This window comes from Falco peregrinus, chromosome Z (genome assembly GCF_023634155.1).
Source record: "Falco peregrinus isolate bFalPer1 chromosome Z, bFalPer1.pri, whole genome shotgun sequence".
In the NCBI taxonomy this organism is placed as follows: Eukaryota; Metazoa; Chordata; class Aves; order Falconiformes; family Falconidae; genus Falco; species Falco peregrinus.
In genome coordinates this window covers 43,165,907-43,187,831 of record NC_073739.1, presented here as the reverse complement: position 1 = coordinate 43,187,831, position 21,925 = coordinate 43,165,907, and the positions used below count along the sequence as shown (strand labels likewise).

At 36.9% G+C, this 21,925-nt stretch overlaps 1 protein-coding gene across 1 annotated transcript in view; it reads right to left on the bottom strand.

Moving 5' to 3' along the window:
- Positions 1–437: 437 nt before the first annotated feature.
- The window catches only part of LOC101918121 (transducin-like enhancer protein 1), a 160,685-nt gene continuing 139,197 nt past the window's right edge, over positions 438–21,925 (bottom strand). The window contains exon 21 of the transcript XR_008744951.1: positions 438–4,387. The gene's annotated coding sequence lies outside the window, so the exon portion shown is untranslated. The remainder of the gene's footprint in view (positions 4,388–21,925) is intronic.

Sequence of the window (21,925 nt, the reverse complement as noted above, 5' to 3'; positions counted from 1 at the left end):
CACCAAGAGCAGTTGCAGGGGATGTTTCCACTCCATGTGTTTTGGCCCACAATAACATACCAATTAAACGAAGCCCATCTAAAGTAATTCCACGCTTCTCTAATACTAATTTCCACAATGATAGCAGCATGGTATCTTCTTTAGATAACTTACTCCCCATGTTGTCCCTGGTGGCTCACCTTACCGGTGTCACGTTCTCCCAGGATCTCGCAGCCGCTCACTGCGCTACTCTGCTTCACCAGGCTCCGCCTCCCCAGCAAGCCGCTGGTCAGTCTCAGGATCGGCTCCTGACAACCCTTACCGGGGTCAGATCGACACAGTCTCAGAATCTCTTTTTGATACCCTTTACTGGGATCATATAGGCACGTCGGGGTCACCAAATGTGGTGATGCAAGACGAGGCAGACTTAAAAGAAACACTATGTCTGCGTGGCTGGGTTTGGACAAAATGGCCTTTATTGTTTATACAAACTGTTTATATATCTTAGACAGTGCAGGTGTTAGACCCTGATAGGTTTTTGTGTCCTTCCTCTTCCTTGCTATTTGCTGTTGCTGTAGGTGCCCGTATGCTGCGGTTCTAAGTTCCGATTCTTCACACCCTGTTTACATACCTGACAATTTGTGGCTGTCTTAAAGGTACACAGCTAAGTCTTTGAAGTCAACTAACTTGTCTGCAGACCCGCTGCAGACCCCAACAAGTAACATATAAGTAGTTGCCTAGTCAACGAAGTTGCATAGACTTAATCAAAGATAAAAAGTAAACCAGGTTATACAAGAGCTCTACATACAATTAGAGCTACTAATTTGTAGGTAGCACACTAAAAATTGTACACTGAACTTTGTGCATTGAACTTTGAATAAGCATTATCAAGACTACACAAGGTTAAGTGATTGGGGGGAAACTGTGTGGCACAAGACACCATAACAAGCAATAAAACTCTGCAGATTATGACCAATTAAACAAGCACAAAGGAGTCAGACCAAGGTTAGGTGTTACTTATTATGGCCAAAATGAGCCATGAAACATAAACCATTGCAATTATATCTCAAGATGTTAAGGTAATTGTGTCAGCACTTGCATAAAGACTGGGGAAATGGCAATATAAAATTGCAAAAGGAAAAGCAAGACAAAAGAGATCAAAGTGCTAGGTGATGTGCTGGAGAAGGTGGGGCTGTCAAAATGAACAATGATAATAACTGTACTAGAGTGCATTGTATTTACTAGTATAGTAATTCTTCTAACATCCTATCCATTACTCAAGCTAAGTCCACTTGCAGTGCCAGTACACGGCACACAGTTGTACATTTTTTTAGGTCATGTGTGTTTCACCAACTCACATTTCCTTGAAATAATAGGTATACAATTTTCATTCCTAGCAGTAGTTGCAAATGAATCTAGTAGAAAGGAGAGCATCAAACCTTTTCCAAATAACAGACAATCATGTAAGGACAAGGAGCCTGACTGTTAAGAAGAGTTTAAATGAGAGAGGTTAAACTTCAGTGTCATGGAAAATGCCATGTCTGCAATGAAATGTTTATTTTAATTGCATAATATGCTAACATCCCACCTAATCAGCACAATGGCAACTCTTGGTTTCAAACAACTTTAGTGGACAACTGAGAGCTAACAGAGGATCTATAGACCATCCCTGCATTATTTTGCAAACTTAAGTGGGTTTTCTAATTAATAAACTATCTCTACAAAGGGGTTTGAATGCAACCGGGGACTTAACAAGCCAAGTACATTCTTTGTCCAGCATGTAGCTTTCAGAAAACTAATGAATTACATTGCTTTTGCTGTAACACTGCAAGAAGGAAACCTTAAAGTTGGTTTCTTACTAATATTGTAAACATGGTGTGGGTGAAATTAAGAGTCTTCTTAATATTTATTTATAAAATCCATAAAATTATTTTAACTATAAGATATTTCAAGATACACTTAACAGAAAAATCTGTCCTATTTTATAAAGCATGTGATTAGGAGCAGAATGGAGTATGGTAGGGACATAGAAGTTAACTCTTTTTAAAAGCTGTATACCCTGTCTTGTGCTAATGTTCCTACTATTTACTCATCCACCATTAATACAAAGTAATATTTGCTAAACTGCCTAAATTACTTGAACAATTGAAGGAGACGGGGAGTTAACCTGAATGTCATCTTCAAAACCCCTGAAATGTATATGACACAACACTGCCTGTGCCAAAATCAACCCCATTATGTTTCTAATTTCTCAACTGAGGTATTCCATATCTCTGCATGAGAAGTGGAGCTTTTCTCTGACTCTGCATACAAATTTGATAACTCTTCTGGAGCTGCCTCAATTTGAAGGGTGTACAGATCAAAGAGAAGTATAGAGAAGAAAGGAAAAGCCTGCACACAGGAATAAAATATTTCTGGGTTGACAGCATGAGAATTTTTACACTATGCAGATGAGATGGCATTCAGACAAATTATGAGTGCACCACAAAAAGACATGGTGTAAGGAAAACTGTTTTGAGTGCTTTTAGTAAGTGGAAGATATTTCTGTCCAGGAATTACACAGGATTTTACCTAACTCGTATCTGACTAAACAAGATTACAAGTCAGATATAGGCTCTCTAGCACATTTGGAGATGTAATTTTGTACAAAAAATATCTCCAAAGCCACCTCTCTTAAAAAACTGGAAAGTGTTTAAATACATTAGAACACTTGCATGCTTTTGGCTTTAATGGCTGCAGATGCTGAAAAAAGCACTGTGGTTGAATATTTTCAAGATATCAATGAAGTAACAGGCTTTCATAACATTATGAAGGAAATTACAGGATTGATGAATATCTTCTTCACATGGGAAAACCAGCAAAATTATACATGTATTTTCTCATAAAGTGGTAAAGAAATAAAAATACAAAAATATCTGCATTTTTGTTCCCATTGTTGGCTGACAGCACTGCAATGGATCCACTGTACTTTGCAGCATGGAGGATGTTTTTTCCTGAGCCAAAACAGGCAGAGTAAAATGCAGAAGGCTACAGGACAGAAACTGAAAGTTCTATAAAACAGGCAGACAAATAAGCAGCTGGTCAAACTAATTTTTCACCTTAAGTCCATGATGTCAGACCACTGGGAGGAACTGATTTTTGTCTGCTCCGCCATAAAAAACCCTCAACTTCTCTAAGGTATTGGAGTTTTCAAAAAAGTAGGGAAAACCTTTGATGTAGCAAGGACAGGTAGATCCTAAATTAGACAGCATACATCAACCAAATCCAGCAATCAAATATTCAAAATGGAAAAGATTTCTCAGGGCTTAAACAAGAAGTAATGGATTTCCCCGAGTAAGAATTTCTTGAAATACTACATTCACCAGGACTTATCTTAAGATACAAACAGAAAAAAAAATAAGAGAGAGAAAAAATCTGAAGCCAAACCAAGTATCAATGCAAGAGTGCAAAGGAAAAGTGTATCAAATATCATTTACTCTACAAGGTTTCATTGCCAAAGCATACTTGAAAATAAGTTCCAAATCTGAGATTGTTTTGTTCAATTTTTCAAAAATATCTCTCAAAACAACACTTTTCCTACCTTTGTTTTCAGACTGAAAAGCACTTTTCAAAACACTGTAAGGTTTAGCATGCTGGCACCCTCTTGATTAATGCTGTGAAGGCGTTAGAACACTCTCCACCACTAACATTTAAAGCCCAGAACGTACTTACACTGACTATGCATCAATAAATACTCCATGCCAAGGAAAAATCCTCCTTCAAACTAAGTTAAAAGTGGATTTAGAAAACTGTATTCACCCTTTCAGGATAGTCCTCTGCAGAAGTCTGTGAAGATCAGATTCAGGATCAATACAAACCCACGGTTTGGGGAACAGTGCTTTGGAAACTTCTAAATCTTTTGGTGAGCCATTATTATTAAAATAGTTTGACAGAAAAGTTGCAGTTTAACTTGATGTGACAAATTAAATTCCTAGCAGTGGTATCAATTGAGTTCAAACATAGTGCACAGCCTATTATATGTCTACCTGACTATATATAGAATATAGCTAAGGAAAACTCTGAGAATTCAGGTTTCTGATTGCAGGGCATTAATCAAGTTCAAACATGTACTGTTAGCAACATAACAAATATTTGGATCCCACTTTCCAAGTATTTCCCACTCACCTGGATCTCAGGATTGAAAGAACAGCACTCCAAAATTATGTCAACTTAGTATCTATAATATGATTTAGATAAACTTAGATTTTATTTCCCTAATCTTCTAATATTGTTTCACTCCAGATGAAGGTGACCTCCGTCTCTTCACTTAGCTGTAGATAGTGATCTAACTGCTGAAGTGGAAGTACCAGAGGTTCTTAACATATAGCAGTTGGACACAGGCTATTTCCATGAGAGGCTGTACATTTATCTAAGAAGAAATGACAGAAAATAGGATGTGCTGAAAATTTTTTTAAAGATACATAACAGAAGTAGAAGAAATAATAACAACAGAAGATGACATGCATCAAGGAATGAACAAAAGATACAGAAATATTTGACACCTGAAGAAGTTGTATGACTCAGTATGGAAGGAGTGGCTAGAGGGTGTAATTATGATATGACAATTCGACTTCCAAGAAAACTGCGCAATAATGCAAACTACCTGCTTCTGTTCTGAAAACCTTTGAGATACTGAGCTATTCTGAGTGCCTTGTAACATTGGCCTCATTTTGGCATACCCAACAGATCTCAAAACACCCTTCAAAAGGAAACTTCTACAATTTGAGGAACACTTTTTTTTTCCTTTTAAGACAATGAACACACAACTTGCAACAATCCCACTGCAAACTGCTAAAGTAACTGCAAGTGTCAGTCTGTACTGGACATCACATTGAGTTGATCAACTACCATCTATCTCTTGCAAAGTAGAATTTTTTTTGTCATTTATCTTGATATTAAAGACTAGTGTATTAAATATCCACACATTTCCTGTACACAGTAGTATTCAAAGGACTCCGTGGCTTGTACTTTGCCTAACAGCTGTTTAGTTTACAAGATCTATCTGGACAAAGCCCAAGACATCATCTCTGCAAAATAACCAAAGTTTAGGATCTCAAGGAAGATGAACAATTTTCCAAATTAATTTCAGAAGCTTAAAATATTTTATTTAAAATTCACATACATTTTCTCCAAACTAATATTTCTATTTGTCATTCGATTATATTCCTTTCCTGACAGTCTCACATTGGTTAAATTTATAATTAGAGAGTAAAAGTGTACAGTAAATTTATGTTTTATGTGGTTATTATTTGATGGTCTTCAGACTGACATCCACCTTTTTAATGAACAAAGGGTAATCTCAGTAATTTGCATCTCCTACTGATATTGATAGCACCATTTGGAACTACAGTAATTCCACATGTTTCTCATCAAAGACAAAAATTAATATTCAGCAGTTATTTCACAACTAATGGGATGTGTAAGAGTAAAGCATGCCATACTGCGATGCACATAAACTCCATGCCTCTTTTAAACACAGTCTGAGGGATAACACAATTACTTATGAAGTCAGCTTTGCTGTGAATTGATGTAGCCTTTGACTTAAAAATCAAACAAAAATCTATACATGTGTGCTTTTTATAAGCATGAATATGCAGACTATCCAGCTCTAAGGCATGGAAAACATCTATAGATAAATCGGAATGGAAAAACCCTACAATATTACTAGCAGTTAGCACACCCACAACACTAAAAATGCTACATGCGTATGCACCAAAAACAGATCGAACTTAAGGCAGCAGTACAGCTTACTCTTTCCCATACTCTGATTTTTCAGATTTTCACTTGGTAAATTTAATTTTCATTAACACATTTTCTCTATGAATTATTAAAAAAAGCTGTTTCATGGGTTTTATCTTGCATAGTTGTATTCAAACAGATGAAGGTTAAGGAAGGATTGGATGCATAAAGAGCTAATGACAAGTATAATAGCTTCACTGGTGCCATAAGTAATGGGACAGAATATGAATTACAGTATCTGGGCAAGAAAAGTTATTGGAATTTTTTAAAAAATATAAGCAAACAAACATTTCAAGGAAACACTGGATTGAGGAGACAGAAATACTCCAGGGTAGGGGCTAGGGGTTGTTTTGCTAATGACAAATTACCTTGTTCCTCTACACACTGACAGAATTTAAGAAATCCAGTGTAATTGGCAAAAAGCTGTCATTTCAGACTCAAAAGAATGCTAAATGCCATTGTTTCACACTAGAGGTCACCCCCGGTAAGAAAATATAATTGTAACATTTTTTATTTTCCGCCTGTAGCTGGTACAATATTGAAAGACTGTTGTAAAGAGGAAGATTTTTTTTTTTGAGGCTGTTATGCTAAACATCATTTCAGTCAAGCAAATGGAAACTTCATTAAACAGCATTCACTTTTCACTGTCATACAGAACTTGTTAATTACTCAACATATTGAGACAGCTTTTCTTAAAGAAACCATATGCTTGATCTTAGGGATTGTCTGTAAATAAACAATATATTAACATTTCAGCTAAATAAATGTTATTCCTAGCATGACCTTTTTGTTTTTTTCTTTATTGATAAAGGTCAGCATTGATGGCTAGGTAAAGCAACATACATGTACACAAAATGTCTGACAATTACTTGCATTTGATTAAAAGACATAGAATCTGTATAATAATTAGAGTACACCTGAACTACTTCTATTCATAATTTCTTTTGAATTTTGACAAAATATATGTCTGTCACTGCAAGTATCAAGAAAAATGATTTAGGGACATTTGCAAAAGAGAGAACTGTATATTAGGTTGACAATAAGATCAAGGTTTCTAACGAGGATTTCAAAAATTAATGATAAAAAACAGATATAGAGATATAGGTTATAAATGTTGTATTTATTTATTTGTGTCCATACAAACGGAAGTTTGTAGTGAACATAATTAAGAACCATTTTTAGCTGTTCCATTGTTCTATAAAAATGCCAAGTATTCATCGATAAAAACATAAATCATTTACTTACCAGAGTTTAAAACAGTTTTAAACATTTACCACTTATCAGTATTTACTTCATTCCTCCCATTTTTTCAGCAAGGCAATCTTATTCACAGGAGAGATATAGCTAAGATTTATGCCAAAAATCTGACGGCAGTAAATTAAAAGGAACTGACAGGATCAGGTCACTTCACGGGGTTTTGGTTACTGTTTTCTGAATAGTTAAAAACGATATATATGCCAAAGCACCTTGGATAGTAAGTGAACTATAATAGCTACCATTTCCCTGAATACTCCAGAAAATTACCCATTGGGCTTGCCTGGATTTTCCTGCTTCATTCAGATAGGATGCTTATTACCCAAAACAGATGATGTATGTCACTTTTGAAATGCTGTGTGATAAAACATTGCATCACATAGCCACGCAGTTCTTTTCTAGAGATAGATGCCTACAGCAGGCTTTGGGGAAAAGGAAGGAAAAAGCAAACAACTCATTAGAAAACAATGTGCAGTAGTGTAAGGTACAGCCACTCTAGTAATGCACATAGAGTCATGGATAATCTTACATCTCTTAGCTCAGGTGTTCTTATAATGCCTGTAGACTCTTGGATGTCTTTAAGATACAGAAATTTCTATCATTTAGGTCTTTTTAATATGGAAAAAAATGATAACTTTTATTTTGCTTTTTAAAAGAGGAAGGACTATGGCAAAGTGATGTAAGTTCTCTTTGACAGAGTTTTCATTTCATTCCAGAAGAAATCGTTATATACGTTTAATGTGCTAGAGAACTGACAATTCTGTTTATCTTGTGGGAATTTGGGGGGAATAAAGTATTTGGAAAGGCATGTTTTTAGGCAAAATTCAGAAGAACTCAAACCCAAGTTATGAAGTTTATAAGCCTGAGAGAGTTTATAGAAACAAACCCACATGATGTTCCAGATTGTAGAGAAGAAAGAAACAAGTAGGTTAAACAAAGAATGTGCTAAAAATTGTATCCATTAATTATGTTACTTGACGTATTTAAAAAAATAGCTTAAAAGCCCATCATCTCAACTATGTAAGCTCTCTGGAGTGTGTACATCACTGTAACTCATGCTTTTTACTCAATGGGGAGTTTACTGGGTATGTGTGTATGTGGTGTGTCTCTTTTAAGAGAGTTGTTGGGCTTTTTTGAAGCACGTTTAAGACTGACATAGGGACAAGTTTTAACTTTTTTTAAGCAAAAGATTAATTTTCATTTACACATAATATACTTACAACCTATAACACTTACAGTCAAAAGAACAGGTATCTGTGAAGGCAGAAAGGAGAATGAAGGCAGCTATTTGCAGGTAATAGAATTAAATATCATTTCTTATGAGAAGGATTTGAAAAAGCTGGGAAGATTTGGGAGGTGGGGATAGAACTAACACCCCCCCCCAAAAAAAATCATCCCAAGCAAATCCCAAGAAATGGGATTTTCCCTTGGGAAAAGTTGCTTCCAGAATTTAAATAATTCCATCTTTGTGCTTATCCTAATGTGACTTTAACTTCATGCAATACCATTTTCCAGCATCCACTAACATTGTATTAGATCTTTAAGTGACGCAACCGTGTTTATAAGTAGCTAACAAGAGTTACTATCGCTATCTAGACTGAAAAGTCATTAGAATCTGACATAATAAATTAGCAGTTCAGACATGCCAGAATACAAAGGCACAAACTCAGCCATAAATAGTAAATATGTACCAGGAAAGTTGGTACTATCTCTATAACCGATTCAGTTCTGATTTGGAATTAACCTGATTCTGTCCCCTCTAAAACTGCTATAAAGGCTGCTTTTTGATTCCCAAAAATGTCTCACAAGACAACAGTTGTTAACATCACCACACACGTTTGCTGCTAAAGCCTATGCAACTTTGTGTATGATGAACATACAATATAAACATTTGAGCCAGAAGTGACTTTTAACTATTATCCCCTTATGAAATGTATAGCAAACTGCTACGCGTGAGGCTCGGTCTGTCATATGTCTGCAAAAGACTCAATCAGCTCACAGCATTTCAGCAAGAGTTACTTTAAAACAATTAACATATGCTTCTAGATGTCTCTCATTTTAAGGTCTAAGCAGAAACAAAGTAGTCAGCGAAACAGCATTAAATTCCTAGAAGTCTTATTTTTGTATCCAGTTATCTTCTGCATGTTTTCTTGGTTCTGACAAGAGGAAATTACTTGATTTATGAAGTTCTAGAATAATATTATTTCATCTGAAATCCAAATATTTTGATGGTTCTGATTGCCTGGAATGATATCCAAACCTTACAAAATGAAAAAGACTGCCTTTTTTGCCTCTATTTCTCTGCAAGAGCATAGGCATCTGCATAGTCTGTTTCATTTTAATGATTCAATCACCAATTCATGCTCTAGAAGCTACGATGCTACAGGAAACTGCATCCTTGCTCATGTGTCCTGTTACTCTTATGAGCCTGATAGGACTGCTCTGCCAGTGTACATGTCTTATTTCTGATACCAAGCTTCCCCCCCCCAAGACCTAGTCACACGTTTCTACAAAAAGCTGAACTGGACAGTGCAGAAATCCTCTGGTAGCCGGTGGAAGTCCTAGTGTAGAGACACCTGAGCACTGTGTGACTCCAGGCAACAGCCTGAACTTGGAAATTCTGTCTATGCATAACCCGGTTTTACTGTCTTGAAGAACCATATTTATACATATAGATGTGTCTGTGTGTGTCTCTGTGTCTATGGAATGACTTCTTTGGCAGAAATCTCATTACAGCAAGGGAATTTCACAGACTGAATCAGTTCTTCCAGACGGTCTCTAGAAAAGGAATTTATGAGGAAGAGAAAAAGAAAAATAAGGTGGCAGAGAAACTCAAAGAGAGAAATAAAAATAAGCAGCTTTCACCTTCTTTCTGACATCAGGCAGCAGCTGAACAATGATGCCGGCTGTGGTGACAGGGAAGAAGAAAAGAGCAAGCAGAGAAGAGCAGGATGTCTCTGGTACAGCTGAGAGCATTTAAGACTTGAAAGGATAACAACCGAAATCTTGAAAAGTGCTCAGGAGTGCAGCTGTGATAGGGAATGAGAACTGTTAATGTTTTATTCTATAGAATTCACTTAACACACAAGTTGTTAAAAACAAAGTGAGTCCAGGAGAGGAATCTGGGGACAGATAGCCTAAACATGAGTTGGAAGAAGAAGGTAAGGTAAGAAAAGGAGGGAGCTGGGTTTGGTTGGAGTAAAGGGGGGGGGGGGGGAGGGGGGTGCGGGGGAGAACAAAGAAAGTAACAGGCAAGAATTGCAGGGTGTCCTGGTTTCAGCTGGGATAGAGTTAATTTTCTTCTTGGTAGTTAGTACAGTGCTGTGTTTTGGCTCTGATGTGAGAACAATGTTGACAGCACACTGATGTTTTTGGTTGTTGCTGGATGATATTTATACTAAATCAAGGACTTTTTGGCTTCTTGTGCCCTGCCGGCAGGAGGGCTGGAGGGACATGGGAAATTGGGGGGGGGGGCGGGGATATGGCCAGGACAGATGACCCAAACTAGCCAAAGAGGTATTCCATATCACATGACATCACGCCGAGTATATAAACTGGGGGAAGAAGGAAGGTGGGGACATTTGGCATTATGGTGTTTGTCTTCCCGAGTAACCATTATGCATGGTGAAGCCCAGCTTTCCTGGGGATCGCCGAACACCTGCCTGCCCATGGGAAGTGGTGAATGAATCCCTTGCTTTGCTTTGCTTGCGTGCCCAGCTTTGCTTTTCCTATTAAATTGTTCTTATCTCAACCCTTGAATTTTACATTCCTTTCCAATCCTCCTCCCCATCCTTCTGGGTAACAGGGGAGTGAGCAAGCAGCACCGCGGTACTTGGTTGCCTGCCGGGGTTAAACCATGACACAGGGAAAGCAAAGTTATCCAATTCTGATGTCTGTACAATAAATTCATCTTACTCCAAAGCAGAACCAGAACCAACCTTTATGCCTTTGTGAAGCAGAGAATATCTCAATTTTTCAGTTTCATCTGGAAGACTGCACAAAGTAGCAATCAGTTTTGTACTGCAGAAGAAATATTCATGAAGTTGATCCACAAGACTAGATGGAAGGAAGTGGACTTGATGTGGAATGGGTGGTCCTTAGGTTGTGAGCCTCCTGCACTTCCCCTTTGCCATAGGATATTACAACTCTAAAAACATGCTAACTAGTTTTTCTAATATTTTGCTGCCTTAAGTAAAAAATAGTTCTATTTTTGTGTAAAATTAGAAACCAACATACATGAACAGGACCATCTGCAGATTGACAAGCTTTTTACCATATACGTTGTCCATTGCTGAAAACTAATACGAATGCCTAAAGCTCCAGTCCGGTACTAAAACCCTGATCAGTGAGATCTAATATGTCTTACAAGACTGTCTATTAATGCACTGCAACTGCAAAAGCATATCTCTGCACAAAAACAGATTAGCTAAGCACAAGAAAGCAATCCAGATTCAGCTCAGTTTTCACTTGTTTGTAAGTGAAAACAATAATAGTAAACCAAAAAATGTGCTTTCAAAAGAAAACTTTACTTAAAAATGGCTGAAAAAGGAGATCTAAAGGGCTACATCCCAGATACTGTGACATACAATGCATCATCGTACTGCATGGGTTTCTAAAGTTCCCAAGACTAATTTTCATACACATTTATTTTTCAAACTATGGTATAGAATATAACACTGTGATAGCATTTGATTCAGGTTAGGTTAGTCAAAAAGATCGCAACCCTCTCTACAACTGATTTAGTTTAGAAACATAAAAATAGCAACTTTTCTTTACAGTAGAAATGTATGAAACTGAATCAAAGTACCAGCAGCAAACCAACAGAACCCATGAATCATCAGAACCTGTAACCACCTGACTTCTCAGCTTTCTTTCTGTGTCATTAAACTTGCTGGTTGACAGAAATTTTATAAAATAACTACACTACAGAACAAGGATTTTTCTGTTGCTTCAATCCTACTTGATGGCTCAAAATATAAGCATTCATGAAAGGTGTTCTAGATATTCAAAACCAAGGAAATGTGTGTGTTGTATCTCAGTCCTCTGTCTCCTGGTTTCAGCTGGGATGGAATTAATTTTCTTCTGAGGAGCTAGCATGATGCTGTGTTTTGGCTTTGATGTGAGACTTCTCAGTTCCTCAGGCCTTGTTAGAGAAAAGGCTGGAGGGGCACAAGGAATTGGGAGGGGACACAGCCAGGTCAGCTGACCCAAACTGGCCAAAGTGGTATTCCATACCATGGGGCACCGTGCCTGGTATATATACTGGGGGAATTGGCCGGGGTGGGCGGATCGTTGCTCAGGGACTGGCTGGGCATCGGTTGGTGGGTGGTGAGCAGTTGTGTTGTGCACCACATGTTCCTTTCTTCCTTTCCTGCTTATTCTTTCCCTTCCCCTTCTCATTATAACTGTTCTTGTCATAATTGTTATTATTGTTCTTTCATTTTTATTCTCATTCAGTTATGTTCTTATCTCAGCCCTAGAGTTCTGACCAGCCAGGGTTAAACCATGGCACTCTGGAAGAGTAATCACCTACACCCTCACAGTAGATGCCATCAGGATTGTGTAAAAGAAGGAAAGCACAACAACAGTAGTTAAACACCCAAGTATTTGCTTTTGCAAGTTAAAGCACTGCAGAAGGTGCTTGACTGATTATTGCTGTGTTCTTGGATGGCATCAGTCTGATTTACAGCCAGAAGTCACATACCTTTGCATCATTTTAACTCAGGTAATGGCAAGCTGTGAAGCAGAGCAGGGTTGAGTAATTAGGAACAGGAATCTCTTGTTGGTTTTGCCACATGAGGTGTGTACGTTTGACTGTTCCTTAAACTGCATTTAAAACTGTACCTGAGACACAATGCTTAATCTCAGTGCACGTGTCCTGACCTTGGCCACATTTATTAGAAAACTGTTATTCTTGGGTTTATATATAATTCTATTGAAAATTACTGGGAAATCTATTTAATCCAGACATACAATTAAATATTCAATGTTTTATTTTATTCTTTTTACTTGTGCGTGTGCCTACAACTATTTTTCGGAGAACTCACTTTGTTTAATGGCCTGCCCTGACTAAAGAAACAAGAACATTGCAGAAATATGCCAGTAGATAAAAGATGTTTGGTAGAAACTCGGAAACAAGGATACATCCAGGGCTTGACGATATGCAGTTTAACCTCTGGTGTCCTTTTTAACTTTTGTTCTTTCCTTTGTTCTCTTCACAGCTCCAGCTATTTTTATCACTGCACTCACTGCCAAAAAGGTCTCTCCATTTAGAAACCAACATGCATCTATCTGACCCTGTTCCAGAGTCCTTCTTTTGACAAGGAACAAGAGCAAGCTGTTGGCTTGGTGTCAACAGCAGGCTTTAAAGTCATCAGCAATAAGAAGCAACAAAGAGATCTGAGCCCTCTTTGGATGGAAACCGGCTCATGTTTGCTGTGCCAGTTCAGCAACCTGAAGTCCAAACCAGCCTCAGGCTCAAGCCTTGCCCTTAATTAGATGTAGTAAATTTTACTCCAAAGCCAGGTGGCAGGACATTTTAGGATGTCTGAAATGAGTGATTAACAGAACACAAACTTTGGTTTATAGATTAGAAAAATACTTTAAATTAAGTACTGGGCTTCTGTTTAGTTGCTGCATTTGTTTGAACCAGTTCCTTCCCCTACACATAATATGAAGGGGAGCAAGAATTCCCCAAGAATATGGTCCAATTAAATTATTATACACTTTTTAACTCACAACAAGCAATATCTACATGTTAGTTTACAGTTAATGATAGGAATATATTTGATCCTTAAAAGAGTATTTAAAAATCAAAACTTTATATTAAGATTATTTTATTATTTATGTATGTGTGTAAATTTACAAATATCTTCTGATTTCTCTCCTACTATTCTTCTGTAGAAAGCTAATTATGATCATATTTGGTTTAACGTGGGAAAAAAACCTTTTTGAGACTCACTGAAAGGCAATAAATGTAAGCTCTTCAATGCACTGAAAAGCCACTTCTAAAAATGAGATAACCACATTTCAGCATCTTTGAAAGTTTTACTGAAAACACTTAAAGATACAATGTGCTATTCAGTTGCACCATAGATCCTCAAGGCAGCCTTTATTACTGTCACTTCACCATAGAATGGATTTAGGATAGGAAGGAGAGATGCCTTAGGATTCTCTCTGCAAAGCTCAACAGATTTAACAGACTGTTTGTTTAGAGAGACAGGAGCAGAGGCTAAAAGAATATATATATATATATATATATGTCTGTGATCGATCTTTTCAACTCCTTGACACTCGAAAAAGGATTGGAGTGTTTCAGGCAAAACTAGCTGGATAATCATCTGCCTGAAAGAGCAAACCAAGTGCATGTAAAAACCACCTACTTACATAATTAGTTTTGGTCGTTTCCCAGACTGTCAAAAATCATAAATCAGTAGGCTAGAAATTTTAAAGCTGACTTAAAAATCATGAAGTTTAAAAAAGAGTGAGGAGAAAGGAAGACAATGACACAACTTTTTATTACAGTTTTGGTTTGAGACTTCAGGATAGACCAAGGCCAAATTTCAAATTTTTTCTCTGTAACTAGGAGTAAAGAAACTTTTTCCTTGTTTCCTCATACCCTCAGTGAAAGATGTACTTTCTATTTAATACCTGTTCTGAGAAACCACAGCCTGAGATAAACATTGAACTACTACCACTTTGTGACAAAACAGCAAGGACTGGCAACGCTCCAAAATCATCACTAGGAAGAAAGCATTCCCTTCCCTCATGAATAGAAGGCTTATAGATTTATTCAAAACAAACCAGACATAGGACTTTTATTTCTTCAGGTGTGCAGCTGCGCAAGTTCTGCTGCTCAGCTTCCTAGATTTGCAGGGAGACACAATTACTTGTGTGTTCATGAAGCCATGATGAAAGGTCCTTGCTTTAAACAGGGTAATTCAAATTCTGGCTACATAGTGTGGCCATCCAGTCATGGCTCACCAAGTCTAGACTTCAAAGCTCAAAGTCCATGAATCTTTTGATCAGACATCGTTTAGATAGCAGTTCCACCGTGGAGAACACAACTGATCTTTGGCTCAAACTTTTCACCTATTTTCCAAAAATGGAAAATCCTCAGTTTGCAAGTTATCCCAGAAGCATATGATAACTTGAAATCACCAGTTATAAGTAAAATTTTAAAACACTGTAAAATTAAAGTTCTCTCATCTGCCTTTGCCAATAGCGCTGGTAGACTTGTGGCACAAACTACAAAAAGGTGTATTCTGGCTAATACTCTCTTTTTCTTCTGTTTGACCAAAGTCCAGCTCATATCCTTTTTTTTTCCACTTCAATAAGAAGCCAATCCATCTTTGATTTTTGTACTGAAGCTATCTCAGCTTATGCATGCACCAATGACTTAATTTTTTTCTCTGCAATGAAAACAAGTCCAAGCAGCCAACTCTCCTTCTTTTCATGAAACAAAGCATCTCTAATGCCTTTTCCAAGCAAAGCCTGAATATTTCTTTGGTCACTCAGTGCACAGTGGTCATGGGTCCTTGTCTGTCACAACAGTTTATGTTGGCTGCTTTTCTTTATGCTTCCCTCAGTCTGGAGAAAGATTTATAAAATTCAGTTTCCAAGGTGTTTCTACTGTTCATGTTACTACAGTGAATAGCGAACACTTCATAATAAAAAAACAGACAGATTAGACAAAAGAGGACACAGCTGGCAATAATATTGACATGATTCTGGGCAGCAGGATGGGCAACATTTTAAGGACATTTTGTATTTCACCCACTATCTACCATTCAAAATTCAATTGCACTTAGATGGGATTTCCATGGGAATTAAGTGCCCAACTCCAGTTGAATATCAATATTATTTTGAGCCTCTAATTCCCACATTCTACTTTGAAGATCCTTGCCATAATCCATTTAGAGACCATATCTGTCCACCTACAACACACTTCCAGTTAACCATATGCTAATCACATATTTGTTATGCACGTTCAAGCTCACTTTGTCAAATAAGGACAAAAAGTAAATAATTAAAAAGCCTGTATGAGCAGAGAGGAAAAACAATTGATGAAATTTTACCCAAGCACAACACAGTTATACAAGGAAATATACATTTCCATCTGTGAAATAAGCAAAAGTAGTGACACAAAAACTTAAGTTCTGACTTACGCAATGTCTCCTCCCTGATGTATTTCTGCAACATGTATTTCCACCACTAGAGAACTATAGCAAGTTGAAAAACTGCTAATTCCCTTCATTGCAGTTTGTTTAAAACACAGTACCACCTCTGACTTCACTAATTTCTCTTCAGGTACACCATCCTTTCAAAATCATCTCAGAGCAATGTCTCTTGAATCTCTATTATTTTTTTTCACATGATTATTTCTGTGTTATGCAAAAGATCTGCCAATAATAGGAGAAATCACCTCTGTGTAATGGGTCAGAAATAGGCTATAGTTCAATTTAAGAATAATCCTTGGAGCATTTAACATCAGAATCAAAATATAATATCCCAAATTGTATTATGTGGGAAGGTTATATTTCTGACTTGGCTTTTCATGTCGGAAAACTGAAATCCAGTCATGGATGTCATAAAAATAATTTTACCAGCACTGAATTAGAAATAATTCTTAGTTCTGATTTCCCAGCAAGTATGAGACTGATGATACTGACAGAAAAAAGTATGTTTATTATCATTAATTATTTAATAATAATAGCAACAACAACAACAACTTATGATTTAGTCTTTTTACTTTCTTTAATAACAAAATTTCTCTCCCCCTAAAACCAACAATGAAAACAATTAAAACCAAGTGCATAAAATACTTGGTCTCTCTGTGTTTGCCCTCATCCCTCATCTACCTGTAGGAATATGACTCTTCTCCAGTGAATCATTTACTACAGTGTTTAGCACATGTTGGGACATGTTTTAGAGGCAGGTCTGCTCAAGGATTGTGTTTTGCTTCCTGACACAATTAATTGCATTATGAGTCAGAGTTCTAATGAAGATGAGGTTTTACATCTCAATGCAACTGTCCTGGGGAGACAGAGGAAATCTGGAGAGTCCTGCACTGTTTATCCGGCTTGCAAGGTAAAGACGTAAATGCTCAGAAATTACAGGACACTTTGGTGAGCCTGTTACAGTGATTTTTTTTGTCTCAGGTGAACCTCAGAAGTCCCTGAAGGCTGAATATTGAGGAACTTGTTAAAAGCTAAGGAGGAAGGAAAGCAGACAGACTAGATAAAAAGAAAGTATCAGAGTACATTAAAGAGAGCAAGTATATAAAATGCTTGCAGTTGCTTGCCTGCAATTCCAACTAATATATGCCACATTTAAAACTACTGCAAAGCATGCCCACAGTTTGTAACATGGATAGTGGAGCATCACATCTAGCAGTACAAATGTTATTTAAATTTTGTTTATATTATCTAAGTTTGGCTAGAAATTTTCGAAGGACCAACATAAGATTGCCAGTACCTCCAGCTTTTGATTAAAATAGATACATATGAGGGATGCATTCTCTCACTGTGTAAGGTACTTCCTTTGCTCTTTTACCAAATGAAATATGTATTAATGTCCTGAGAGACTTACAGTAAGTTTGGGAAATGCTGAAAAAGTGCAATGAATAATTATTAGAACAGAGAACAACTATTGTGTTCCTATAATAAAATTAGTTTTCACTTTTCAATCACCAGACACCCTTAAATCCTGACGAAAATTAATACAGTAAGACACCAGTATGCAAATAACAAGTTTCTAAATGTCTCCTGGATCAGTGAGACTTAGCTTCCACAGACAGATCTGCTCAGATTCAATCATTCATTCACAATGTTGTGATACAGTAAACAGATTTAAAAATATCTATGTCCTTATAATTTTTAGAATTTGATACTGAAGCAAGGCCTTTCTTATTAAAACTGGGTCAGTACCTTTTTAACTAAAACTGAGAATTTGCAAAAATTTTGTGTCTTAGGCCCATAAAGAGAAATTCAGTTAACATGACACTCATGAATTCCCAAGTAAAAATAAACACGTTTTTTTAAATTTTAAAAATAAAAATATATGATTGTAGTATCTTTTTCAGCTTCCATTTTATCATGTTTTAGTTTTCTCAGTGGCTTATTCACCCCCTCCATCATCTTTATCAATTTGCATTCTAGAACTGGGCTCTATTCATTCCATAGAAAATATTTTCAATGCTACATTACCATATTTTCATGACATATTGAGTCTTAACTTGTGTACTTTCTTTCTCAGCTGTTCTCTCAGTACTGAGACAAAAAATTAATCCTGATTAAGACTGAGCAAAACAATTTCATACACAAGTTACACTAACATACCTGTCTTGTACATGTACAGTATGTCTCATTTCCAAGGTCCCTCTTACCTTTCTCTGCAGCATATACCACCAGTAATTCTCTTCCTCTCAGTTGATGCTGGCTTTCTTTGCTTTTTTCTGCCTGGTTAGTGCAATTTACCACAATAAATTTTTTCCTTTAGCACCACATTGAGACCAGGTAAATCACTCACAGGAGCCTTTCTAGATGAACCCTTAAGATGTGTTTCTCAGATAGGATTTATGAACAGCTTAAGCTCACTCTGTTTTTACAACATAAGGAGGAATGTTGCCAAGCTACTAACACCCCAGGATCATGGATGTAGGCATTACAAGAGGGCATAATATGCTTACAAAGCTGGCCTCTCTTAAGATGGCAATGCTATAGCTTTTTCATCCAAGATATTCAGGTTATTATAATTTTTACTATTTGTAGAATACTTAATGAATGGATGCCATCTTCCTTTAAAAACTAATGTCATGCAACTGGGGAGAAAAAAAAGAACGCACAAGGAAGAGAAGAAAGTCCCCAGAATGTACATGTCTATAAAGATGCTGAAAGAAAGGCGGGGAGGGAGTATGTAGTCATCACAAGTGTAAACTACGTACCTGTTAGGGAAGGACTATGGTCATGTAAAGGTTATTTTCTGCAGCATGTCTTTAAGTTTCTATTTTAAAGACTTACAGATACTTTAGCACAGAAGCTTCTTACAATCACACTGCGTTCAAAAAATTCAAAAAGTTAATGTCCTTTCCTTTCATGAGGAGAAAAAAACCAAACTATAGCAATGTGGGCCATTTTACACTTTGCCAAACCATTTGCATAGCTCCAATTTGTGGCTTCATAAATAACTACTTAATGTCTACCTATCCTATGACTTTATAAAACAACTATCCTAGTGGTGTATGAGCAAAGTTTTGCATTTCAAATGAAATTGCTATCCCATAGGAGCCAGATTAAACACCCAGTTAAACACTGATTTAAATGTAAAATTAGATTGGATTACCATCATGGTATTCAACTTGATCTGAACTCCGAATGTCTCTGGGCTCATTTATCCTTGCAGAAAATCACAGTGTTTTGCACTAAGATTAGCACTCTGACACGGCAAACAAGCATGCCATGTAATGTCTAAGGAAATAAACTTTAAAGTGAAAGAAACTGAAAGGCATAATTACCCAAGGCAAACTGTTTTGTTCATTCAGTGATTACAGTGTCTTTTAAAAGCTTACAGTCTACCACGATATAGAACAATTTAAACCTCTGCTGCTTTCCTCTTTGAAACTGAGGCACTTGACTTTTCTCCTTTTGACAGGCTTCTCTTTTAATACAATGATAGTTCAAACACTATGCACATCCACTGAGCTACTCAGCACACAGGAGAGAAAACACATCATTATGCATCTACCTTTGCATTAGGTTGCAATGCTCAAATAAGAAAATAGTTTAATCATTTTAAATGGGTATAATTTCTTTCAGGTTCAAGTATCAATTTGCTTGTTTTGCTGCTCCTAATCAACTCTTAAATAAACAATTGCTTTATTGCCCCCAAAGAAGGGCAATTAAGCTGGTGAAGGGTCTAGAGAACAAGTCTTATGAGGACCAGCTGAGGGAATTGGGCTCATTTAGCCTGGAGGAAAGAGGCTGAGGGGAGACCTTATCACTGCTTACAACTACCTGAAAGGAGATTGTAGCAGGTGGGGTAGGTCCCTTCTCCCAAGTAAGAAGTGGTAGGACAAGAGGACATGGCCTCAAGTTGTGCCAGGGGAGGTTTATGTTGGGTATTAGGGAAAATTTCTTCACTGAAAGGGTTGTCAAGCATTGGAACAGGCTGCCCAGGGAATCAGTTGAGTCGCTCTCCCTGGAGTACTTAAAAATTGTGTAGGCGCAGCACTAGGGACATGGTTTTAGTGGTGGGCTTGGCAGTGTTTGGTTAATGGTTGGACTTAATGATCTTAGATGGCTTTTCCAAGCTAAATGATTCTATGATTCTATGTACTGAGCCTCATTTCACTTTCAAATTATGTGTGTGTTTTGCTCCTAACAGCTTATTATGATGTATAATTAACAATTTTGCTGAAAGCAGAGCCTTGCATTGAAAAGAGCTCACATTGTAGCTGGGAAACACTTGAAACATGAGGCCTCTGTTTTAGTAACAGAACTGATGACTTGAAGTTGTGCATGTGTTCTGGTACTACTGTCTTTTCCACTAAACTTAATATGATCATGGATATTCAATATACTGAATCCTGTATTTCTGAAGCAAAAATACGAGCACTTGGAAAATAGATTTATACAGTAACACTGAAGATTCCTACAGGCATGCAATGATTCCTCAGAATATCTTAGCAGAATCTACAGAAACATCAAAATGAAAAATGACTAAGTGAACATGGACTGAAAACAGAAATTAACACAAGATTTAAAACTGAACAAAAAGGCCCCACAGATTCTTAGCAGACTTGAGCAGACTGAAAGGTCTATCTTTGCTTCATTGCCCTACGGTTGGGTTTCATGCAGGTAACCCTGGGCACCCAATTTGTAGGATGGATTTGTAGAATGCAGAAGTTCTGTGGCAAATTCTTAATATTTTTCTATGTAAGAACAGAATTTTTGAGTTTGATCTGTATTTACCCTTACACAGTTTGAAAGTCTGAAAAGAGTTGGGTGTTGAAGAGGCAAAAGGAGCAGAAATTTATTTCTAACTATACTATTATCTTTGATCATTTGCATGCCCTGGGTGTGAATAACACCCTTCAGAGCACTGCCATGCAAAAGACCATGGTTGATATAGGCTGGGCTGGGTGCTTTTAGCTCCTAGGAGAATAAAAACAGAGCAGCAACAGTATGTAAGTAGCAGCTGAAATGATAAAATACTTTCCAAGTTACAAAATTAATTATTCCCCTCATCATCTGCATTATAAAGAACTGGTTATGAAAATCCTGTCTCCGCTTGGACAAATAAGAGGGACACAGCTCATATCCCAAATGACCTGGGGCATTCCAGGAAAATTAATTCATTCATTAAGTATTGGAAGTTCACTTTTTAATACACATTTGATTAAAGAAAGAAAGAAAGAAAGAAAGAAACAAACAAAAAAGCATTCAACAATAAAAAAGGTGTTTGGAAGAACTTGCAGAATAACCCATAAATCCTAGAGGAAAAATTCCAAGTTTTTCTGTATAAATCCCTTTCGCCTTTTTTTTTTTTTTAAATGTGCACACACATCAAATATCTATTATACATCCTCCAAGGCAAAACCGTTGTTACTTAAATTACATTAATATGATTCCTTGATAAAAAAAATCAATTTGCCAGATCAATTTTTCTTAAACAAGTTCATCATACTCTGAAGCAATGGACCAATCAATAGGGAATGTTTTTCAGATGCTTTGCAGCCATCCCACTTTAGTAATTGCTAGAATTTCATATTGACAGGTGATAGGATGCTTTGAAGGATGAATTGATCTGTTAGCTTGTAATGCTACAAGGCAAGACCGCAATGATAAAGATATATCCCCAGAGGGCCAGGGTTTGGAAATCAAACAGGAGGTAAGCTGTTACATTATGCATTTGA